Here is a 21,879-nt window from a genome sequence, read left to right on the forward strand (position 1 = left end):
CACTATGTCATACGGGCGACGTATCCTAAGGAAGGGGCGACGTATCCTAAGATAGGAGTAGAAAAAAAAAGATAACTAAGGAGGCCTGATAATAAAAAAGAGAATTCAGTAGTAAGGAGGAGGACCTGCAAAAAGAAGTACATCCACAGACAAAAATAAATTGAGGGGATCTGCAAGGCGGCAGTTTTTCAGGAATTCCCAAGCACGTTCAGAAAAACTTTTACAAGCTTTTCCAGAAGCCTTTGGAAGATGATCAATGTCTGCGCCATTGGATGACATCACCCATGTCTATGACTAGTTACCCTGCCTGACATTGAAGAATAATAAACAGTTGAAGAAACTTGCTCAGAAAGAGAGATTACAATAAAGCAGTGGGCATGCTTACAGCCTTATTTATACAAGATTTGGTTTGCACAGTGTTTTTCCATATATTTAGTTCATGCTGAAAACAGAAAACTAAATTACAGACATGCATTTGAAAAAGTGTGCAAGCAAATCAACTTGAGGGATTTTGATGCTTTCTTTTGATTTGAAATTATTTTGAATAGAATCTGTGCCGTGTGATAAAGATAGGTGCTCCCCTTGCAATTTTTCTGGAGCAAACAATTTAAGCAGATTCAACTCTGGCACTATGCTACTTCAGAAAGCAAAACAAGGGATTGTTCATTTATCATTATATAATTACTTTTGGCAGGCTAATCTTGTACTGTCTTACTACTTTCATTTATCATATATGTTTTTATTCTGAAATTAACAGTTCAGGGCAAGAAAGATCAATACAAGCACATGTACTTTATCGATTATTTTATTGTATAATTTAAACCAAAAATATATAGGATCATATTTATATTAAACTTCAAATTATTATTTCCCCAGTGCAATATTACAGTATGCTTTAAGCAGAAATATTAATGTAATAATGGGTAGCTAAAATGTCGATTTTTATTTGATCTACTGCATTTTGTTTTGTCTCTTTTGGCTTAAGTCTCAATTTGTTTTTCCTGCTATATATTTTCTTAAATATTTATATGTGTTTGGAATAAAACATAAAAACAGAGAAATGTCATGGCAGAAAAAAACCTGTATGGCCTATCTATGCAACCCATCCACACCAACTAATTCAGCTTATAATTCCTTTCATTCCCTCAGATTTCCCATTTCTATCCCATGCTTTCTTGAAATCAGCCTCCAGGGGGAGGCTGTTCCATGTATCCTAGGGGTGTGCATTCGTTTTGAACTTAAATGTAAAACACAACTTTTTTTTTTTTTTTAACTTAAAAAAGTGATGAGGCGAAAACGATCAGATTTCCAACTTATTCAACATAGCTATGTTGAATACGTTGGAAATCGCGATTGTTGATCCTAAATAAAAATTTAAACCCCTCACCCTCCTTAATCCCCCCCCCAAGACTTACCAAAACTCCCTGGTGGTCCAGCGGGGAGTCAGGACGCCATTTCTGAACTCCTTTGCGAGGAGCACGTGACGCGGCGTCACGTGATTCCCCGCGCGTTCGCTCCGGGACCCTCGTTGCACCCAAAAGGAACTTTTGGCCAGCTTGGGGGGGGCCTCCTGACCCCCACAAGACTTGCCAAAAGTTCCTTTTGGGTGCAACGAGGGTCCCGGAGCGAACGCGTGGGGAATCACGTGACGCCGCGTCACTCCGACGTGACGCCGACGTCACGTGCTCCTCGCAAAGGAGTTCAGAAATGGCGTCCTGACTCCCCGCTGGACCACCAGGGAGTTTTGGTAAGTCTTGGGGGGGGGGGATTAAGGAGGGTGAGGGGTTTAAATTTTTATTTGCACGTATGGACATAGACTCAACTTATGGAATTCTCCATATGTCCATATTGACCGAAATTGACCCCCCCTTTCGACTTATGGACTTATGAACATAAACTTTTAGTCTGCACATCCCTAATGTATCCACCAACCTCTATGTAAAGAAATAATTGCTTAGGTTACTCCTTTCACCCTTACTTCATGACCCATCATCCTAGAGCCTCCTTTCCTTTGAAAGATGCTTGTTTCCTATGCATGGAAACCTTGGAGGTATGGAATGTATGGAAGTTTTTTTTGCACAGAATTCCCTCAGGAATAGAATCTAATTAAATCAGGTATGCTGATCGTTATTAGAACCTCAAGCAGCCATCATATATGTAAAGCATGAATATACCTTTACAGCTGAAGAATAGACTCAGAAAATCAGATTCTTAAGCAGGGGATGATGTCATACTAAAACGTCCAACAAACATGCAGGAGGCATTAGCAACACTGCAAAAATTATCCACACAAACGAGAAGGGAGGTGCAAATAATATAAACACAGTCCACAATTTTTTGTAGGGAATGAAGAATTACTTCTTTTAATTTTTCATCAATTCAGTATTGATGAAAAATTAAAAGAAAAAATTAAAAGAAGTAATTCTTCATTCCCCTACAAATAATTGTGGACTGTGTTTATATTATTTGCACCTTCCTTCTCGTGTGTGTGGATAATTTTTGCAGTGTTGCTAATGCCTCCTGCATGTTTGTTGGACGTTTTAGTATGACATCATCCCCTGCTTAAGAATCTGATTTTCTGAGTCTATTCTTCAGCTGTAAAGGTATATTCATGCTTTACATATATGATGGCTGCTTGAGGTTCTAATAACGATCAGCATACCTGATTTAATTAGATTCTATTCCTGAGGGAATTCTGTGCAAAAAAATGTAAAATTCTGCAACAAAAATGTAAAATTCTGCCCACAAAAACTTAAAATTCGTCAAAATTCTGCAGACTTTATATTGAATAAAATAACACATTATGGATGACAGTCTTTAAGCAATTAATTTAAAATGTAATACAGAAAAAATGTATTACCTAAAGTTGCAGAGTTTTAAATATTTTGAGCAGAATTTCCCTAGAAGTTAACTGTAAGACTGTCTCTTCCTCCCTCTCTCCCTACTCCCCTGGCCAGTCTCCTTTCACTTTGCCCTCTTAGGCCCCCAACTCCTCCATCTGCCAATATCTCTCCCCTCCCCTCTAGGCTCAACCCCTTTGGCTCTCCACTCCCAGAGATTGACCCCTCGCTCAGTATTGCCCCTCACATAGACTCCCTCTCTCTTTCTTTCTCTCACGCACACACGCTCACTCTCTATAGTACAAATACACCCCCCCTCATACTGGCTCCTTCTCTCTTTCACACACACACACCGCCTCATACAGGATCCTTCTCCCTCTCTCATGCATACACACATCCCTCTTTCTTTCACACATACCCACACATGCTCCCTTTCTCTCTCACGCACACACCCTCACACAGGATATCTATATCTCTCTCACACACACTCCTGCACATTGGCTCCCTCACTCGCTCACCCTCCCCCCCCCCCAGACACATAAAAACATAAGTATATAAGGCTTGCCATACTGGGTCAGACAAAAGGTCCATCAAGCCAGGTATCCTGTTTCCAACAGTGGTCAAGCCAGGTCACATGTGATGGCAGAATCCCAAGGAATAGATAGAGTCCAAATTGCTTATCCAAAGAATAAGAAGTGGATTTCTGCAACTCTCCCCTAATAATTGTTAACAGACTTTTCCTCCAAGACTTGTCCAAACCTTTTTTAAACACAGCTATACTAATAGCTTTCACCACATCCTCTGGCAACAAATTCCAGAGTTTATTTATGTGTTGAGTAAAAAAAATATTTTCTCTTATTAGTTTTAAATGTATTACCCAGAAACTTCATTGTGTGTCCTCTGGTCTTTGTATTTTTCAAAAGAGTAAACAATTGATTAACATTTACTTAATACATTCCACTCATTTTATAGATCTCTATCATATCTTCCCTCAGCTGTCTCTTCTCCAAGCTGGAGAATCCTAACCTCTTTAGCCTTTCTTCATATGGGATTTGTTCAAACCCTTTTATCATCTTGATTGCCCTTCTCTGTACCTTTTCTAAATCTGCTATATCTTTCTTGAGACATGGTGGCTAGAACTGAACACAGAGTGTTACAGAGGCATTATGATATTCTCTGTTTTATTCTCCATTCCTTTCCTAATAATCCCTAGCATTCTATTTGCTTTCTTGGCTGCTGCTGCACACTGAGTAGAAGATTTCAACGTATTTTCAACAATGATACTTAGATCCTTTTCCTGAGTGTTGACTCCTAAAGTGGAACCTTGCATTTTGTAGCTATAATTTGGGCTTCTCTTCGCTAAGTGCATCACTTTGCTTTTGTCTACGATAAATTGCATTTGCCATTTGCATGCCCAGTCTTCCAGTTTTGTGATGTACTCTTTCAATTTCTCACAATCCTCTTGTGATTTGACAACTTTGAATAATTGTGTGTCATCAGCAAATTTGATCAAGTCACTTGTTGTCCCATTTCCAGGTCATTTATAAATATAAATCTTCAGTCCCAGAACAGATTACTGGGGCACTCCGCTATTAACCTTTTCCATTGGGAAAATTTGCCATTTACCCTACTCTGTGTTTTCTATCTTTTTTTAATTTTTTTTATTTATCTCTTTATTGCTTTTTCACAAATTTTACAAAGTAATCAAACTTTGTACATGAAATAGTATTAGACATGCATAAACTGAAAAACAATAAACAAATCCCATTATACTTGTTTATATGTCCAAAAAACAAACATCATAGAGGTAATATGCTGGAGGCAATGAATTGTAAATAAGGACCAATATTTAGGTAATTAATTTAAACTTTACCAATTTGGCTAATATGAGAGCTTCCTACAATTTTCTAATTACCTCCATTCACATTAATGACTGAGACTTGTCTCCTAGCCTCCAGAAAATCTCTTAATTGGTTTACTTCAAAAAATATATATGTGGTTCCATGAAGTTTTAATACACATTTACATGGGTATTTTATAATAGTTGCACCCAATGCAATGGCTTCGGGTTTCAACGAAAGAAATGCCTTTCGGCGAATCTGGATATTTCTGGCGAGGTCTGGATATACCCTCACCTGAGCTCCATGAAATTGAATACTCATGTTTTTAAAATATGCCTGCATCACACTATTCATATCTTGTTCAGTTTGGAAAGTCACAAGTAATGTAATTCCGGACTCCAGCTCCCCTTGACGCACCTGCCCTAGACGCCCCCTCAGTTAAGGCTATCTTTAAATCACGTCTCCTTTTCCCAAGTCATCTTGGCTCTAGCACCACTGCCGCCTCCTGGGCCCCCTTTCAAGGGCACAGATCCAGGCCCCCCCTGACTAGCCCAATACTTAACATCCAGGCGCGATCCGAGGCATCCTCTTCGCCGGCAGACATCAGGACTGAAGGAGGCAACCCAGAACTACCGTAGGAGCTGGGAGAGGGGCCACGCGACCGGCGCATGAGCCCATCGGGGTAAGGCCTTCCTCTCGCCCTACCACTGCCGTACTGAGCTTCAAACCTTCACGCTTCCTCGATAGATATAGAGCAAATTGGACTCCCACTTCTCCAGCATCCAAATCTCAGTTCCTCTCGCCCAATTCCGCCAACGGAGCTCCCAGAAAAATGCTAACCCACCAAATCCCTATCAGATACCACTGCTACCACTCTGGCATTCTCCCTGCTCAAGAAACACCATCAAGAGTTTCCAGATCACTCATCCCAATCATGATCTCCCCTCTGACCCAGTTCCTTGGGCTTGCTCTTCTCTCAGTAACCCTAGTCAATGCACAATCCCTGACGAAAAAGACACACATCCTCAATGACTATCTCCTGGACTCTAACCCAGACATCTGTGCTATCACAGAAACCTGGCTAAAAAATTCAGACATTGCTCTAATCAACCAATTACCCACACACATATATGATATATTTGCAGTCCACAGACACAGAAAATGAGGGGGCGGTCTCCTACTAGCTACCAAGAAAGAACTCAAACTTACTTCACATACTATCAAGTCTGAGTCCAAACTGGAACTGGATTTAGTCACATCAAAACAACTACAATTACTGCTAGTCTATGCACACTAGGAGTACTAGAATCAGAGCCCGAAACTGGAAGTGGCGTCCCAGAAACTTGAAGCGTAGGTAGCGCTGATGATCCGGATGGATCGGGATATGCAGGTATGCCTCTTACAGGTCTAATGCCGTGATGAATTCTCCGGGCTGTTCAGCGGCCTTGACGGAGCTCAGAGTCTCCATGCGAAACCTTGGGACCCGTAAGTATCGATTGACTGACTTGAGGTCCAGGACAGGCCGAAAGGTACCCCCTTTCTTGGGTACCATGAAATAAATGGAATAGTGTCCAGAATTCATTTCCCAGGCAGGTACTGGGATGATGGCTTTCAAGGACAGGAACCTCGCCAAGGTAGCTTCCAATGCTGCCTTCTTGTGTATGGGACATGAAGATTCCACAAACTTGTCCGGAGGGAGATGATGAAAGTCCAGATAATATCCTTCCCTGATAATGGCGAGGACCCACTGGTCCGACGTGATCTCAACCCATCTGGGGTAGAAGAGGGTCAACCTGCCCCCTATGGCTCCATCCCCCGGATGAATCGGCAAATTCTCATTGTGGAGCGCGGCCGGGCCCCGAGCCCGGACCAGCCCCCCTCTTGCGCTGCCTGGTTCGAAAGGACTGATTCCTGGCCTGAGAACGTGGTGCCTGATATCGACCCCTGTAAGGAACAAAGCGCTGTGATCTCCTGCCCCTGGAGGGCCTTGGAAAGGTGCGCTGGCCCCTTCTGGACCGATCTTCCGGCAGTCTAGGCACAGGGGAGGCACCCCAAGTACTGGCTAGTCTATCAAGGTCACTGCCAAACAGCAAGGAACCCTTAAAGGGCAATCTGGTGAGGCGTGTCTTGGAAGGCGCATCAGCTGACCATTTCCGGATCCATAGCTACCTCTTGGCGGCTACGGAGGACGAAATCCCCTTAGCTGTGGTCCTGACCAAATCTGATGCAGCATCCGTGAGGAATGAAAGAGCAGATTCCATGTCAGCCGCCGGAGCGTTGTTTCTGACCTGTGACAAACAAGCACGTGTCACCACTGTGCAGCAGGCCGCAATCCGTAAAGAAAGAGCTGTAACCTCAAAGGTCTGTTTTAGAATGGCGTCCATCCGCCGGTCATGAGGTTCCTTGAGGGCCGTCCCCCCTTCAACAGGAATGGTAGTGCGCTTGACCACCGCGCTAATCAAGGCGTCCACCTGAGGGCACGCCAGCAGGTCCTGGAGAGCCGGTGCCAATGGGTACATGCCCCTTAGGGCCCGGCCCCCTTTAAAAGAAGCCGCCGGAGCCGCCCATTCCAATTCGATCAATTGTTGTGCCGCTTGCAAGAATGGAAAGTGGCGGGCTGTAGGACGAAGACCTTCCAGCAGGGGGTTCTGCGCAGAGGGTACCGAAATGCTGGGACCTGTAATATCCAACTCCGCCAGGCATTGAGACACCAGATCGGAGAGGTCCTCCTTAGGGAAGAACCGTCTCATGGTTCTATATGGTGCAATCCCCGGGGGGAGGTCCCCCTCGTCCGGGAGCTCTGACTCGTCCAGTGAAACCTCCTGGTCTGATTGATCTGGACTATCCAACAGCGGGAGGTCCCGCTCACGATAAGAGTGCGAGGGACCAGGAACAGGATCCGCAGGAGCCGCCACTGCAGCAGCAGCCGCAGCAGCCGCCGCAGTTGCAGCCACCGCAGGGACCACAGGAACAGCCGAAGCCACAGGGCCTGGACGGGAAGCCGTTTGCATCTGTACGAAGGCATGGATTCCCTTAAAGAGATCCACCCAGGAAATTGAAGCCGCCTCGAATCGCCGGGGTACAAGATCCCCCGGGAGTCCTGATTGGTCGAGACCGCTCCCTAAATCTGGGGTAGCCCCTGGGGAACTGTCAACAAATCGTGGCTGAGACTGGTCCTGGCCTGAGGGTCGCACGGTCTCCTCACATTGAGTACATAGGGAGTCTGGCTCATCACTGCGCGTGGCCCGAAGCTGGCATGCAGAGCAGAGGCCAAGGGCAGTAATGCCTGAAGCAGGCGGCGCCACCGCTGAAGACGCTGCCGTGTTCTGATCCATTGAACAACCAGCGCTCAAGAATAGTATGCGGCAGCAAAAGGCGCTGAATACAACAGGCGCTTAATAATAGTATGCGGCGGCAAAAGGCGCTTAATACAACAGGCGCTCCATAATAGTATGCGGCAGCAAAAGGCGCTTAATACAACAGGCGCTCAATAATAGTATGCGGCGGCAAAAGGCGCTTAATACAACAGGAGCTCAATAATAGTATGCGGCGGCAAAAGGCGCTTAAAACAACATAGGCGGCCAAGAGACCCGCGCAATGGTATGCAATAGGCACTTATCAATATGTAGTTAGCAATATACGCTTAATAGCATTCCATAGGTCTTCAGCAATATGCAATCAGCAATATACGCTCAATGGCATGCAATAGGCGTTCAGCAGTATGCAATCAGCAATATACGCTCAATGGCCTTCAATAGACTTTCAGTAATATGCAGACAGCAATATATGCTCAATGGTCTTCAATAGGCTTTCAGTAATATGCAGCCAGCAATCTACACTCAATGGCATGTAGTAGGCTTTCAGCAATATGCAATTAGCAATATACGCTCAATGGCCTTCAATAGGCTTTCAGTAATATGCAGTCAGCCATATACGCTCAATGGCCTTCAATAGGCTTTCAGTAATATGTAGTCAGCAAATATACGCTCAATGGCATGTAATAGGCTTTCAGCAATATGCAATTAGCAATATACGCTCAATGGCCTTCAATAGGCTTTCAGTAATATGCAGTCAGCAATATACGCTCAATGGCATGTAATAGGCTTTCAGCAATATGCAATTAGCAATATACGCTCAATGGCCTTCAATAGGCTTTCAGTAATATGTAGTCAGCAAATATACGCTCAATGGCAAGTAATAGGCTTTCAGCAATATGCAATTAGCAATATACGCTCAATGGCCTTCAATAGGCTCTCAGCAATATGCGGCTAGCGATATACACTTCAGTGGCATCCACAGTAACCAAGGAGGAAGAAAGCCGCGCCTATCACGGGCGCGGAATACCTGAACAAGGCCCCAAAATGGCGTCCTCCACGGCGTGCCTCGCCGCCAATCCTCTGCGCTTCGGAGACCCGTAGGAAGAGATGTACACCGTACCAGCTTCGGCGCTTCCCGGTTGGAACGCAGGCGGCCTCCAGCCGCGGGGGGGAGGGACCTCCTCACCGCCGCAATTGAGAATATGCACCCGCTACCTCGTCCACGCTGGGACCGAGGGCCTCGTATGCCGCACCCGAACCTTGCCCGGGGGTTGTGTCACTGCCGCGCTTCAGCAGGACTGAGGACTTCCACTGCCGGGGGAGCACGGCATTCACCCCAGGAGCTCAACTGGGGGAGGAACCCTCGGGTATCTACCGCAGGAGCGCGGGGCTCTAAGTTTGAAGAGAGGAAAAACAACGTAGAATCTAGAATTATAAGAAAAATTAAAGTAGTCTTGGAAAGCACGCTCAACTAGCGTGCAGGCACTCCAAACTGCTTTGGAGACGGAAATTACTGAATAGCTACGCTTCCTGTGGGGCTATATACCCCGTGCTGACGTCAGATCCGTCTCCAACTGCTAGCACGCGGATACTATCCCATTTGTACTGAGTCCATCTGGCTACACACCAGGAAATTTACTTTTTATGCATGTTAAGCAATCGTAAAACTGGATGCACATTGATGGTGGTGTTCTATGGACTTGCTGAAGAGTTTTGAAAACTGATTCACATAATTTAAAACCTTGAATCAGCATATACCCCTGAGCAGCTGCAGATAAAAAAAGGCAATGACATTTTCTGAAAGTGTTTACTAAACTGCTTTGTTTGCACAGTAGAAGTGAAACCCTTGAATATGATCTAAATATATTTGAACAAAGAAATAGAGAGCTAGCAATATGACCAAAAGAGGATGCAATAAAATAAAGAAGAAGCAAGTTAGAACTTTGAGAAATGGTGACTAGTGCTATTGCTTTAAATGATATTTGTGTGTGAATGTAAAAACTATGCAACCTTAGCATTGTTGGAAATCATTTTATAAATTTGGACCAATTGAGCTTGTCATCGGGCACTTTGAGGGAGATGCACTCATCAGTGCAATGAGACCTAGACATTCCTTTAATATTAAAAAGCAATGTGGAACCTCCCTGATGCAAACCAAATATGGAGGATTTTCATAGCAATTCTGATCCAAAATGTGCTTTACTTAATCTCATAAGTGAAAAAGAAAATCCTTCTGAAATATTAATTATGTAATCCAATACTATGTGGAGGGAAATCAAGTAAGGGATGCTGGGCAGGAATGCAGAATCACATCAAGCTGTCTCTTGCGAATAGGCAAAGCAAGTTTTGATGAAATATTATGCAAAAATAAATACATGCAGAGGGGTATATGTGTGGGTATGTGTGTGTGTGTGTTTACATGTATATATACATACATACACACATTATGAAGTTTTTAATGAATGTACCACTAAAAGACTAACGTGCATAAGAATAATATTTATTGCTCTAGCACATCAAAATGTTAAAGAAGCAATTTTCAAAAACCTGAAAAGTTTTAAAGTATGCAGATGTTGGGAAAGTGGACCTTTGCGCCGAGACGAGGTTGTTGCTGCCTCCAGGGGGTGGCCCCTGGAGGTCCTCGTCATCGGGCTGCAGTTCTGGGGGAGAAGACCCAACAGGACTTTCACCTATACCAGTCCTCGTTCCCCGCAGGTTGAGCCCTTGGGTACTGGGGCCGGCAGGACTTAGGCGTGGGTCTTTCCAGGCGTGGAACCAGTAAGTGAGGGTAGAGGCAGCATTGGAGGAGGCCAGGTGTAAAGGCCAGCGATGATCAAGAGGAGTCAAGTACCAGACAAGGAGTCAGGGCAGGTGGAGATCAAGCAGAGTCAAGAACCAGGCAAGGAGTCAGAACCGAGAAACCAATCCAAAGGACAAGGAGCAAGGGAGGGACCGGAGGCAAGGAACAGGAACGCAGGAACCAGGGATCAGGAACAAACAAGAGTCAGGAATGCAGGGATCTGGACCGCAGACAACTCACTCTCTCAGAAGAGCAGGACCCATTGCTGAGGTGAATTGGAAGAAGAGAGGCAGGGTTTAAATACCCACCTAACCTGACGTCATCAGCCCGGGCTGTGGGGAACTTTTCCCACCACTGGCCCTTTAAATCCTGTGACTTGGCGCACACACGCGCATGCCTAGAGAGGAAACCACAAGAAACTGGAGTCGGCGGTGTTCAGGGCATCGCAAGAGCAGGTCACGGGTGGAGTCGGCGGCCGGGAGTGGCAGTGGTAGAGCCGGACCTCTGGCTGGCACAGATGAGGGGACCCTGTCGCGGGCAAACGCAGCCGGAGAAACTGCCAGCATTGCTTCCCTTTTAGAATTAGCACGAAATGTACACATGAAAAGCACCTGTGTACTGTGTGTTGCACCTGATATTCTGTGTGGGCAGTCAGGAAGGGTAAAATGGTGCAGGTACTTTTGAACACATCCTCATATTCTGGCAAGAAATGAGTGCATCATGCAATTGTGCATGCACTTTTAGCTGCGTTTCAGAGGTCAATTTTCACATCAGCCAATGTAGGTCTGCTAATACATTTTAATGTGGCTAGCTGGCTTTGAAAATTGCCTTCAAAATGCATAACTTTAAATTCATATTGGCCTCTAGATGGTAAACATCAGCCAATATTCAGGATTAACTGATTAACCTCAGTCATAAATGTGCTTATTTAGGGGCACTTTGGCATGTTTATCCCCAAGATTTTTGGCATGGTTGTAAGAAACACTATTTGGGGTACCCACAACATATAATCATTCAAACATATGTATCTTTTGTCTCCCCTCCACTAAACTAGTTTTTCCTGCTAGGCCACTGCTCTCATTCTGTTTTGTGGAAATTAATATAGGTACTTTTGATGTTACACTGGTATACAAATTTTTAGAAGTCTTCTGCTTCAGTGATAAAATGTGCCATTTATTATTAATGAGCTCAATTCAATATGACAATTAAACAAGCTAATTGGCTTCCTCCCTGGGAGAGACGCCGATGATCTGCCATGGCTGGCCCCGCCCCCTAGATGCAAGCGCACGGGGAGGAGTCCCTCTTAAAGGGGCCAGAGCGGGAAACTCAATCCCTGCCTCGGATGACGTCAGACGCTATCAGGGTATTTAAACCCTGCTTCTGGACATCTTCAGTGCCTTGCAACGAGGTTCACTCAGTCCCCTGAGTTACTAGTTGCTGCGTTTGGCTCTTGGATTATCTCTTCGTCTTCTGGCTTCTGACCCGGCTTCATCTCCTGGCTTCGTCTTCAGCCCCTGGTTTTGGTTTTGACTTCTGACTTCTGACTTCTGGCTTCCGACCCGGCTCCGTTCCACGACTCTGATTCCAGCTTCTGCCCCTGGTTCTGGCTTCGGACTTCTGACTTCTGGCTTCTGACCCGGCTTCGTTCTTGGACTCAGACTTCAGCCTCTTCCACCACCTCTGGTATCCGGTACTTGCTGGCCCAGAGGATTCTCCTAAGTCCCAGTGGCTCGGGCTCTCACAGGCTCCTCCCGGGGGAGCTGCGGGCTTCCGAGGGTGAAAATTCTTCCAGCCTCCTGGGCCCCAACCAGTGGCGTAGCCAGAATTGATTTTTTGGGTGGGCACAAGGTTAACATAGGTGGGCACAAGGCATGCAGGTCTACTAGTTGTTTTCTTACTGATAAATAATGCCATATACTGCACCCTAGAATGGCTTTCTAAGTAGTTTGCAACAGTCATTATGTGTCATGTATGAAACTTTAAAATAATTTACTTCAATTATTTCAAGTATAGAAAACAATCAAATCCAATCATATAATAAAACAAAAATTAATGTATTCTTTCATGAACCATCTTTGCAGAAACCCAGAAATCTTCATAACTACAATAAAATATAATTAATCATCAGAACAGGTGCAGCGCAAAGCTAGGGCAATTCACATTACAAGTAACATGAAAAAAAAAATTAAAATTCTGGTGTAATCTCAGCAAAAAATAACCCTCCACTGCTATTTTGTGAAGTAACAAACTCTTGCAAAGAAAGAGGCATCTGGAACCTTGCCAAACAATCACAGCACTGACTCTCAGGATTCAAACAGCAACCTTATGAAAAAGCAGCAATGCAAATACTACACCAGGCCCTAGAACATTAATACATCACCTACGGGAATAACAGAACAGGCTGGACTACTACTACAGAGAAACTATATGCTAGAAATACTCATTTCTGTCACAAACAGGCAAAACTGAGACCGACCCTTACCTAATATAGAAATAAGAGACTATAAATTAGAAACAGAAACATGTAGATAAAGCCAAAATAGAAAGCCTGAGAAACTAAAATGTCTGAACAGTGGAATACTTAAGAAAGAGCAAAATACAAAAATATAAGAATGCACATTCCCAAAGATGACATTTAAATTGCTAACATCTCTCTCTCTCTCTCTATATATATATATATATATATATATTTTTTTTTTTACCTTTGTTGTCTGATCTTTGTATTTTTCTAATCAGTTGGTCCTGGTCTCTCTTTCCCATTTTTTCCCTTGTCGCTCATTTCCTAATTCCTCTTCAGTGTCTTTTCTACTACTGTCTTCTTCCCTTCCACACACACACACATATATACATAAATGCTTTCTCTCACAGACTCCCTCACACACTCAGGCTCTCACTCTCATATGCTCTCCCCCCCCCCGCCCCCCCAGCTCACATTCTCTGCAGACACACATACAAGCTCTCACTTTCTCACCCCTCCCCAGGCTTATATTCTTATGCACACACAGACGCACATCCAGGCACCCATTCTCATCCACACACACAAACCCATTCTCCCCCACACATACACACATTTAAGGTCCCATTCTCACCCACACATACACACTTTCAAAGCACCCATTCTTACCCACATATTCAAGCTTCCATTCTCACCCACACACACAAACCCAGGCTCCCATTCTCACCCATATATATACACATTCAAGCTTCCATCCTCACCCACATATTCAAGCTTCCATTCTCACCCATACACACAAACCCAGGCTCCCATTCTCACCCATATATATACACATTCAAGCTTCCAACCTCACCCACATATTCAAGCTTCCAACCTCACCCACATATTCAAGCTTCCATCCTCACCCACATATTCAAGCTTCCATTATCACCCACACACATTCAAGACTCCATTCTCACTCCCATACACACCCAGGGTCCGATTTTCACCCACACACACACAAGACTCCCATTCTCATCCTCACATACACATTCAAGCCTGTGCACAGTTTCCGCTTCCTCCCCCCAGAGCAGGAAGATCAGCTGGCCTCTCCTGCTGCCACTGGCCTCCTGCTATCTTCGGGCCGTATGGCCGACCGATCTTCCTGTTTGGGGGGGGGGGGGGGGAGGAGAGCGGAAGCGCCGCGCACCGTTTCCTCCCCCCAGAGCAGGAAGATCAGCTGGCCTCTCCTGCTGCCACTGGCCTCCTTCGTACAGCCGACAGATCTTTCTGCTGGGGGGGGGGAGCGGAAGCTGTGCGCGGCGCTTCCGCTCTTCTCCCCCCCCCCAACAGGAAGATCGGTCGGCTGTACGAAGGAGGCCAGTGGCAGCAGGAGAGGCCAGCTGATCTTCCTGCTCTGGGGGGAGGAAGCGGAAACTGTGTGCAGCGCTTCCGCTCTCCCCCCCCCCCCCCAAACAGGAAGATCGGTCGGCCAAGATAGCAGGAGGCCAGTGGCAGCAGGAGAGGCCAGCTGATCTTCCTGCTCTGGGGGGAGGAAGCGGAAACTGTGCGCGGCGCTTCCGCTCTCCTCCCCCCCCCCCAAACAGGAAGATCGGTCGGCCATATGATACGGCCCGAAGATAGCAGGAGAGGCCAGCTGATCTTCCTGCTTTGGGGGGAGGAAGTGGAAGCTGTGCACGGCGCTTCCGCTCCCCCCCTCCCCCCGCAAACAGGAAGATCGGTCGGCCATACGGCCGCAGCAGCGCTTCCCCACGTGTGCCGTGATGGCGTGCCAAGCATGGGTTCTCCTCTTCACTGTCGCGGGGATGGGATCCCGCGACAGCCTTGCAGTTCTGGTGTCAGTTGGGTGGGCCTGGGTCTAAATTGGGTGGGCAGCTGCCCACCCAGGCCCACCCGTGGCTACGCCACTGGCCCCAACGTCCTCTTCGACCATCTTTTTGGCCGCTGCCCGGATTCTTGGTCGCATAGGGTTCCACTTAAGTCCAAGAGGTCCGGGTTCCTACGGGCTCCTCCTGGGGGGACCTCAGACTTCCAGTGGTGAAGTCTTCTCCGGAGTCTCTTCAGCACTGCCTCCCAGCTGTGACGCTCCCTGTGGGTTCCCACAGGATAACATCTGCAGTCTCAGCTGGCCCAAGGGTCCATGAACATAACAGTTTGCAAGGCCATGGATCCGGCGGATCTTGCAGGCTTGAAAGCCATCCCGGGTATTGCACAGAGGCTGCAACAGCAGCAAACTTGCCTTGAGTCCCTGATGGCAACAGTGCAGGGACTAGCTGACCGAGTTGGCGGAGCCGCTGTTTCCAGATCATCGGTATCTGGAGCTGAGACCAATACTGGACCAGCGGCACCCATACAGATGCCAGCACCCTCACGGTTTTCAGGGGACGCAAATCTTTGTCGAGGATTCCTGAACCATTGCTATATTCACTTCAATCTCCTTCCAGCTCAGTTCCCGATGGACCGGGTCAAGACAAGCTATATTATCTCCCTGTTGGATGGGAGACCCTTCGCATGGGCCTCCACCCTGTGGGAGCGTCAGGACCCCTGCCTAGCCAATCTGGTACAATTCGTCACCTCCTTTCGGCGGATCTTCGATGAATCCTCCCATAGCCCTACTGCCGCATCCAAACTGCTCCAGCTGCGTCAGGGTAACCGGCCTTTGGCTGAACACGCCATGGATTTTCAGACTCTTGCTGCTGAATTGAACTGGGGAAGTGATAGCCTGCACGGCATCTTTTTGGAAAGTCTCTCCCCTTCAGGATGAGTTGGCGGCCAGAGATCTCCCAGACGACTTGAACGATCTCATTGATCTGGCGGGCCGTGTGGACCGCCGTATCCAACACCGGTTCTGGGAGAGGAGGCCTGCTCACAGACCCGGGAGCTCCGGAACCACACCTTCCTGAAACAGGCACTCCCCTTCTGCCTCTTCGGGGGCTCAAGATCCCAAATCCATACAGGTGGGCCGGGGACCTATCTCTCAAGAAGAGAGGAGAAGACGTTGGTGCCTGGGTCTGTGCCTGTATTGCGGTGGCAAGGGCCATTTCTTTGCCTGCTGCAGTGAGCGTCTGGGAAATGCTCAGACTTAGGGACAGTCAGGGTGTTAACCCTAGGTCACACCACTTCTGCCTCCCTGTGCACCGTCCCAGTGATCTTACTCCTTTCCGAAGGAGAGTTCAATAAGCTAGCCCTGATTGACTCTGGGGCCGGGGGAAACTTCATCCTCAAGGTCCAGCAACTCCAGATTGGGGTTCAACCACAAAGACCCCCTCTCCGTATGTCTTCTATTCAGGGAAGACTTCTTCCAGGGACCATCGCTACTCGTACCAGGCCTCTCACGCTACACACTGGTATTCTGCATGTGGAGGAGATTTCGTTCCTCATCCTGGAAAAGTCCATGCATTTGGTCATCCTGGGGCTACCTTGGCTGCATAAGCACTTTCCTATAATCTCGTGGGATACCCTCCAGGTGGCGTCCTGGGGGCCATCGTGCTTCAACTCTTGCTTGACAGCTGTTCCTCAACCACAGATACCTTTCCTGATGACTTCATTGGTATTGCCGCCCCACTATCAGGACTACCTCGATGTCTTCTCCAAGGAGAAAGCCAAGATCCTCCCGGAGTACTGCCCTTTCGACTGTGCAATTAACTTGCTTCCAGGTACCATGCCGCCACGAGGATGGGTGTACCCGTTGTCACTCCCCGAGATGCAGGCCATGTCCGCATATATCCAGGAGAACCTGGACAAGGGATTCATTCGACTGTCCAAATCCCCTGCTGGAGCAGGGTTCTTCTTTGTAGCTAAAAAGGACGGCTCCCTCCGACCCTACATAGATTACCGTGGCCTGAACAGCATTACCCGCCATGACCGGTACCCTTTGCCCTTGATTCCAGAGCTCTTGGATAGACTCCAGGTGGCCAAGGTCTTCACAAAATTGGATCTCCGCGGGGCCTATAACCTGGTGAGGATTTGGCTCGGTGACAAATGGAAGACTGCATTCAACACAAGGGATGGCCACTACGAATACTTGGTCATGCACTTCGGTCTTTGCAATGCCCTGGCGATTTTTCAAAACCGCATGAATGAGGTCCTAAGGGAGTTGTTACATACCTCCGTAATTGTCTACCTTGACGATGTACTAATATATTCAAAGGACTTGGAGACGCACCGTCACGATGTCTGCCAAGTGCTGCAGAAATTGTGAGATAATCGCCTGTATGCGAAACTCGAGAAATGCCAATTTGAGTAAGAATCACTGCCCTTCCTTGGGTACATTGTATCCTCCACAGGGTTCCACATGGACACAGAGAAGGTTGCGGCCATCAAAGATTGGCCTCAACTGGTGGGAGTCAAAGCGCTTCAGCGGTTCCTTGGATTTGCCAATTTCTATCAGTAATTTATTCTCCATTATTCCCAGATGATGGCTCTGTTGACGGCCCTCACCAGAAAGGAGGCCGATGCCAGGAACTGGCCGGCGACGGCTCTACGAGCCTTTCAGGAATTGAAGAACGCATTCCTCCACGACACCTGCCTCCGCCACCCAGACCCTCAACGCCAGTTCATCATGGAGGTCGTCACCTCTGACATAGCCAATTGTCCAACCGAGGCAAATCCCTGCCATGTTCCTACTACTCACGCAAGTTCTCGTCTGCAGAGAGGAACTACGGCATAGGGGATAAAGAGCTGCTGGCCATCAAACTGGCTTTCGAATAATGGTGCCAATGGTTGGAGGGGGCCCAACACCCAGTAGTCGTTTACACAGACTATAAGAATCTGGAGTATCTGTGCCGGGCCCAGCGTATTAATCCACGGCAGGCGCGCTGGTCACTCTTTTTCAGCAATTTCAATTTTTCCCTCCGTTACCGACTGGCATCCAAGAATGTCCGTGCGGATGCTCTCTCCCACACGACGGAGACAGAAGATACCATCAACCCGCCTCAGTACATTCTGGACCCAGCCAAAGTTCTTCTGGCCACATCTGAGGTGGCCCCCGCGGGTAAGACTGTGGTGTCCTCTCATTCCCGTAGGAAAGTGTTAGCATGGGCCCATGATTCCCTGACCACCAGGCATCCAGGAACAGCCAGGACCCTGGAACTTCTGACGGAGTTCTACTGGTGGCCGCAGGTCAATAAAGTCGTCCGACTCTGTTCAGTCGTGTCCTACCTGTGCCCGGCAGAAACCCTTACATGGATGCTCCTGGGGGCTCCTTCAGCCGCTACCCATTCCCACTGAGCCCTGGACTCATCTGTCCACAGATTTTATTGTAGATTTGCCTGTTTCTGATGGGAAGATCGTGATCTGGGTCACGGTCGACCGTGTCTCGAAGATGGCCCACTTTGTGCCTCTCACCAAACTGCCTTCAGCGCTAGAGTTGGCTAATCTCTTTACACAGCACATCAGCCGACTACATGGACTCCCTTCACACATCACCTCAGACCGTGGTCCCCAGTTTACGGCAAAGTATTGGAAGGCCCTCTGCAGGAAATTCGGGGTGAAACTGGAACTGACAACCACCTTTCACCCCCAGGGCAACTGCCAGGCCGAACGGACCAACCGAACTCTAAAGGCCTTCCTTCGGGCCTTCGTCGGAGACCTTCAAGATGACTGGGTCACCTTGTTACCCTGGGCAGAGTTCTCATATAACTGCCACAAACACTCTGCAACTAACCTGTCTCCTTTTCAGTTGGTCTACGGAAAGAGCCCTAGGCCTCCATTGCCTTTGTCGTTGACAGTACCGTCGCCTGCAGCGCAACTTATGGCACGACAATTGCGCAACCTCTGGCAGTCCACCCAGGAGAACTTCGTCGGACAGCCATCAAGGCTAAAGAATACGCAGACAGGTCACGACAACCTGATCTGGTCTTCCACCCGGGAGAGAAGGTATGGTTTAAGTACCAAAAACATTTAGCTACGGATTCCCTCTATGTGGCTGGCTCCCTGCTACATCGGTCCTTTCACAGTGGCAGAGCGCATCAGGGTAGTGTCCTATCGGCTATGACTGCCGTCCACCCTGAGGATCCATAATATTTTCCACGTGTTTCTGCTCAAACCGGTGGTTCTCTCTGCATTTCATGCCAAGCCTCCTGAGCCCACCATCGCCACTGCCGACCAAGATGTTACTTACATCATGAAAGGTGTCCTGGATGTGCGGTTCCACTGTCACAAGTGGGAGTACTTCCTCTCGTGGGAGGGGTACAGTCCAGAGGAGAATTCATGGGAACTTTCATCCCATATCCTGGACAAAAGTCTTCTCCACCAGTTCCATCTGGATCACCCGGCTAAACCCAGACCCCCAAGAAGGGGACGAAGGGGAGGGGGTACAGGTCTGGTCCCGGGCCGTGCTCCAGCCCCTCCACCTACCTCGGGGATGGCCCGGGCCGTTTCGAGGCCTCCTCGTGCCTGCATGGCTTCCAGCGCATCTCTCCCTCCTTGGGAGAGACACCGACAATCTTCCGTGACTGGCCCCGCCCCCTAGATGCGTGCGCACGGAGGGAGGAGTCCCTCTTAAAGGGGCCAGCACGGGAAACTCAAGCCCTGCCTTGGATGATGTCAGATGCTATCAGGATATTTAAAACCTGCTTCTGGACATCTTCAGTGCTTTGCAACGAGGTTCACTCAGTCCCCTGAGTTACTAGTTGCTGCGTTTGGATCTTGGATCATCTCTTTATCTTCTGGCTTCTGACCCGGCTTCGTCTCCTGACTTCATCTTCAGCTTCCACCCCTGGTTTTGGTTTTGACTTCTGACTTCTGGCTTCTGACCCGGCTCCGTCCCACATCTCTGATTCCAGCTTCCACCCCTGGCTCTGGCTTTGGACCTCTGACTTCTGGCTTCTGACCCGGCTTCGTTCTTGGACTCCGACTTCAGCCTCTTCCACCACCTCAGGTATCTGGTACTTGCTGGCCCAGAGGATTCTCGTAAGTCCTAGCAGCTCGGGCTCTCATGGGCTCCTCCCGGGGAAGCCACGGGCTTCCGAGGGTGAAGATTCTTCCAGCCTCATGGGCCCCAGCCATCTTCTTTGTCCATCTCTTCGGCTGCTGCCTGGATCCTTGGTCGCATAGGATGCCGCCTAAGTCCAAAAGGTCCGGGTTCCTAAGGGCTCCTCCTGGGGGGACCTCGGACTTCCAGTGGTGAAGTCTTCTCTGGAGTCTCTTCAGCGCCGCCTCCAGGCTGTGACGCTCCCTGTGGGTTCCCACAGGATAACATCCGCAGTCTCAGACGGCCCAAGGGTCCACGAACATAACAATATATACACACACACACATGGTAGGAGCAATGGACGGCACAAGATGGCACCAGCCATCCAAGATGGTGCCGGCCATTCATTGCTCCTACCATGTGACAGAGGCCAGCCAATGGCACCAATAGCCCCTGTCACATGGTAAGGGCAAAGGGCCATCGCCGCCATTTTAATTAGTGGCAGCCGATGGCCTGAGAGGGGGAGATTGCTCCCGGGACCCCGCTGGACCACCAAGGACTTTTGATAAGTCTTGGGGGGTCAGGGAAGTCTTGGGGGGTCGGAAGGGTGGGGGGGGGGTTGCAATTAATTCAATTTGAACGGTTGGGGTGGGTTTGGGTTTGTTTTTTTTGTTTTTTTTGTTTTTTATATTTGAAGGGTCGGGGCGGGTTTTGTGCTTCGGTTCGGGGTCAGACGAAATAAAATCGGCCCAAACAATGGGAAAAGAAAATTTCCCATGGTGGGCCAATAACGAAGGCCAAATCAAAAGGTTCGGCTGAATCACATCTCTAATATATGTTCCTATTCCTGTATACCTATTCTATATATATTCCTATGATGTTCCTATTCCTCTATATCTATTCTATATATATTCCTATGATGATCCTATTCCTCTATACCTATTCTAGTTATATATGTTTACTAGTTTTTCAAAATTAAATTATATAAAGCATCACAATATAAGGAAGAATTAGCTAGCACATATATTAAAAAGAAATTCCAAAATGTCTATAGGAGAAAATGTTGCTGATTTAAAGTCTTTATATGAATCCTGTGAGGACAGAAACCTGATCCATGTTGAAGAAGAAACAAATGCTTGAACATAAATGCAGTGCAAATGTTGCTTTAAAAAGCTGCTCCACTGGATACCCCTGTGGATTCTTCTGTTCAGCTGTTCACTGGAGAGACTGTCATGTTAGAACAGAAATCTGTAGAGTGCAAAGTATTCACAAATAAACGTGCACCAGACGTTCACCACTGAATGTACCTCGACAAACAGGCGTTCAGATGTTTTGCCAGTACTGGCTTCCTGCCTTCCTCCGGGGGGGGATACTGTCAAAAACACTGTACAGACATGCTGCAATTTAAAAGCCTGAGCGGTGTTAGCACAGTGTTATTCTGCTCGTCAAAGGAAACGTTTCAATTGAGTTTAAACATCTTATATGAATTCATGGCGTTCAAACTTTCAGTGAGTATCAGAGTGGGCTGACAAAAGTTTTATATAATCGGCTAACTAGTAGAGGTGAGTGGCGGCTCAATATGAACCTATTTCTTCTAAGCATTCTAGCAATAAATTGCCATGATATGCTATGTTTCATTAGGAAATAAAATAGCAAAAAAGAAATTTGTTTCCCTTAGCAATCATTTATCCAGTGATGTCATCTTAGATATTT

At 47.5% G+C, this 21,879-nt stretch overlaps 1 protein-coding gene and 1 long non-coding RNA gene across 2 annotated transcripts in view; one reads left to right on the forward strand and one right to left on the reverse strand.

Annotated features, from left to right (window-relative positions):
• Positions 1-21,879, reverse strand: part of LOC115085451 — a 159,506-nt gene that overhangs the window by 63,325 nt on the left and 74,302 nt on the right. The window lies entirely within an intron of this gene.
• The window catches only part of PI15 (peptidase inhibitor 15), an 88,093-nt gene that overhangs the window by 19,281 nt on the left and 46,933 nt on the right, over positions 1-21,879 (forward strand). The gene's annotated exons all lie outside the window — the stretch shown is intronic.

The sequence above is a fragment of the Rhinatrema bivittatum genome, chromosome 2 (genome assembly GCF_901001135.1).
Source record: "Rhinatrema bivittatum chromosome 2, aRhiBiv1.1, whole genome shotgun sequence".
Classification (NCBI taxonomy): domain Eukaryota; kingdom Metazoa; phylum Chordata; class Amphibia; order Gymnophiona; family Rhinatrematidae; genus Rhinatrema; species Rhinatrema bivittatum.